This window comes from Mastomys coucha, chromosome X (genome assembly GCF_008632895.1).
Source record: "Mastomys coucha isolate ucsf_1 chromosome X, UCSF_Mcou_1, whole genome shotgun sequence".
Taxonomy (NCBI): domain Eukaryota; kingdom Metazoa; phylum Chordata; class Mammalia; order Rodentia; family Muridae; genus Mastomys; species Mastomys coucha.
Window position 1 is genome coordinate 123863206 of NC_045030.1, and position 3988 is coordinate 123867193.

The 3988-nt window shown below is 33.9% G+C and overlaps 1 protein-coding gene across 1 annotated transcript in view; it reads left to right on the forward strand.

The window, feature by feature from the left end:
• Diaph2 (diaphanous related formin 2) overlaps nt 1–3988 on the forward strand; it is a 555303-nt gene that overhangs the window by 524229 nt on the left and 27086 nt on the right. The gene's annotated exons all lie outside the window — the stretch shown is intronic.

Consider the following 3988-nt stretch of genomic DNA (forward strand, 5'->3'; position numbering starts at 1 on the left):
TATATATATATATATATATTCAATTTTATCACAATATTCAATATTCAATATTATCACACTGTGCCCTGTAAATATATACAGTTAAAATAATAACTGAGGAATAGGGGATATAGTCAAATCCTTGTCTCACACATGCAAGACCTATATTCTATTTCTAGTACCACAAAATTAATAAAAATTAAAAATCTTTTAAAATTTAACTAAAACTACATGTACTTGTTAACAGTTTCTAGTTTGTATCAATTTAAGAAAATGTCAAACTATTATAGTAAAACCTTCTATGAACTCATAAAACTACTAGATAATAGCAATGAAACAATTATCTGCCTTGCAAAATTATATACTCTTATGATAGAGAAACATATTTTGATTTAATTATTCAAAAATAACAGAATAATTATAATACAAAAGATTATATCTGAAATCTAAATATAATCAACTGAGCTCAGAAATAAAGATATAACAAAAGCCAAGCAAATAAATGCTAATATTCTAGATAAAACCATTATAATGTCATAGATCAAATCTGAGTTTTTAGAAACCTATGGATGAGAAGGCAGAAGTGATAACAGGAAACTATATTTTTACTGTAAATGAGAAAATAGGTATTTTATGCAAAGGAGGCCATAATGAGTGAGTGTGATTAAAAAGCAATTGCTCTGTTAAAGAAGGAGTTCATTTTAGCTCCACCACCTAGGTTTATGCACTGGCCCTTTTCCTGTATCCATTCATGCTTCAGTAAGGCAATGACATTTATCTTGTGTAGTTTTCAAAAAGATTAAAGGAGATAAGTATAGTAACACTCTTGATACCGATGAGTCATTTAATACTTGTTGAAGAATGCAGAAAATGCTCAAGAAATCGTTCTTACTTTCAAGACGTTTCCAGTTTTGTCAAAGAGATTTAATAAAGCTGAACCAGCAACTAGTAAATTGTGTGCCAATACGTGATAGAGATTATTTGCTTTGTAGGCCTGTCCAAAGGGAAAAATCAATTTAGTTTGGCAAAATGTCAACTCTTCATAGAGAAGGCTAAGAGTAGTTTCTGTGCATATTATTTGAGCTACTCCTTGAAAAATGGGTCAAATTTTGATAAATAGTATCACCAGAGCTACACATCAGCACATCTGGTAACAGGCCTGAGGTAAGCTATGTTTAATGGACCATGGGAAAATTCAACAAAATGGTGAAGAGGATGAAGTCCTAAATTCAAGTTCTACCTCCATAATTTCCTAGGCTATAATCTCTGTCAGTATATTAAGGCTTTCTGTGTCTGACTTTCTTCATTTATAATATGAAGTTATTCATATAATATGAAAAAAACAGTAATTTTTCATTATTGTGAGTACTAACTGTGAGGTGGAAACTGTTTGTACTTGCAGCATACGCAACTAATACATGATGATGTCTTTTGACATATTCTCACTCTCCAGTGCTTTCATGCTAAGTCGATATTTTCTGATGTTACTGTGTTTAGGAAGAAAGTTGGGTTGAGAGAACTGGGAGAAAGAGAACATAGAGCCAGTCTATGAGAGTCCTTGGAAGTGAGTCTCAAGAGTTATGGCATGATGAGGGAGGAGAGTCCAGGTTATTGAAGGAATTCTTTCAGGGATTGCTGAGGTAGTAAACCTGAAGTACAAGAAAGAAGAGGTGACTATGAGAAGGACATAGCTGAGAAAGAACAGTGAAAGGTGAAGAAAAAGGAGTTAGCTAGCAGCTGATTCTTTCTTCAAAGGCTTTTAAACCAGTGGCAGTTTAAGACGGTACTAGCAGGAAGGAAAAATGTCATGAAGGAATGAAGAGAGACAATGTAAGATGCAAGCCACAGATTTACCAGAGAAAAAAGGATTATTTTTTTCAGAATGCACAGTTTTACCAATAGATAATTATATATTGATGTCTTCTAGCATATTAGGTTATTTCATTCATCCAACTAACACTTATTGCACCATTTCCCAAATAATCATAATTAGAGCATACACAGTAATATAGTATTTATTTGAATGTAAAATGGAGAAAGCTAATTTACATGCAGCAAAAATTATGCTAAATCAATAAATGTGCTTGAAAATGTGCACAGTATACGAACTACATAAAGTGCTGAGAATAATTTACATTCTCCAACCTGTGCTTATGTTGATATAGACGATAACTAACTGAGGAATCATTAATTGGTTATGTAGGGACAGAAAGAAAGCTCACCAAATATTTGTAAATAAATCTCTTTCTTTTCATGTTTATGGGAATCAGCAAATTACCTGCAATGACTTGCATAAAGCAATAGGAAAAGAATACATAAAAAATTGATGATTTTAAATTGCAAACTACAACTGTGATTCTGATCAAACATTATTTAATCAGGAATGGTTTTGTTATTCTTTATATAATATCATATGGAAATTAGAATTATCTGTTTCTTCTAGTACAATCATAAATAATGAGGATAAATGAGTCTTCATAGACTAGAATAGCAAGCTTTGATATATATATATCTTAGTATGTTAATACTATACACAGGCACATACTCTAGGAAGTCTGTCCTAACCTAGATCATGTACTACTGTCCTTTATAGATGCCAGGGCCCATTCTTCCTTCCAGCCCCATGATCCCAGAAATAAGACTCACTCAAAATATATTTACAAATACCTTGGCCAAATAGCTAGGCTCTTTTCTTGCTAGAATCATAATTTAAGATAACCTATTTATTTTAATCTTCAGTTTGCCATGTGGCTGGTTACCTGTGCTCAGGTACCATGTGTCCATCTCTTCTTGTCTTCCTGGGTGTATTTTCCTTTCTGGCTCTATCCCAGAATTCTCTCTGCTTCCTAGATGTTTCCCCCTTCTATTTCCTGCCTAAGCCATAGGCTATCAGATTTATTATTGATGGGGTGCCACATCCATACACACATAAGATATTCTCTCTACAGTCCTTCTCTTTCTTGTCCATCTCCATCCCCCTCTCTAAATGTCTGTTCTTAGATTTATGTGAAACCTTTTTCATAATAAACTTCAACTCTACTTAACAAAGTAGTAATTCCTAGAAAAACAGTTGATAGCAATCTATTTATAAGATTCAAGATAATTATTTCTTGACTTGGGCAAGGTGTAACAAACCTGAAATCATAGCATTTGTGAGGCAGAAGGAAGTTTAAAGTAGCCTGCACTAGAGTTACCTAACTCAGAAAACAAAACTAGTGAATAAATACATTTTACCATGCTTTTTGTTTGTTTGTTTGTTTGTTTTTGTTGTTTTTCGAGACAGGGTTTCTCTGTGTAGCCTTGGCTGTCCTGGAATTCACTCTGTAGACCAGGCTGGCCTCAAACTCAGAAATCCACCTGCCTCTGCCTCCCAAGTGCTGGGATTAAAGGCATGTACCACCACTGCCCAGCTCATGCATTTTTCGTAAATGAGGATAGCTTAATACTTTGTTTCCTGATGTCAGAGTCCACAACTTAAATGATAATAACTCAAACTACAGATGCAAAATAGCACAAATGATGGAATTGATTCCAATAGTATTTAAGCATCTCTGCTAATATAAATTACTGAAGTAATTCATACCACCATTTTTGCATATTTTGCATATGGTAATGAATTCTTCATAGCTGTTAATGCAACGTTAAGTGAGTTCATATACTTGGTAAAGCCTTCTCTGTGAAGACATGAGGAAAATCTGGATGATGCCCTACTTATTTAAACTACTTTGTTCCCTATATTACCAAACATGTAAGGGAATCTAGATTTGCTCAAAATCAGATTGTTTTCTCTTTGTTCTCTAGATTGGAATTTTTCAAAGCATACTTAGGGCTTGATTTCTCAAAATTATTCAATACAGTCAATTTTGCACAGGTTTGGAGTTTTTAGCACAATAAGGTACCATGTGGACCATATGGCACAATGTGTACCATGAGGACATCCATGAGCAGGTGGAGCCAGTGGAGAATGTTGACTGTACTGCTGTCACCCTCCACCCTCGTCCCTTAAGAC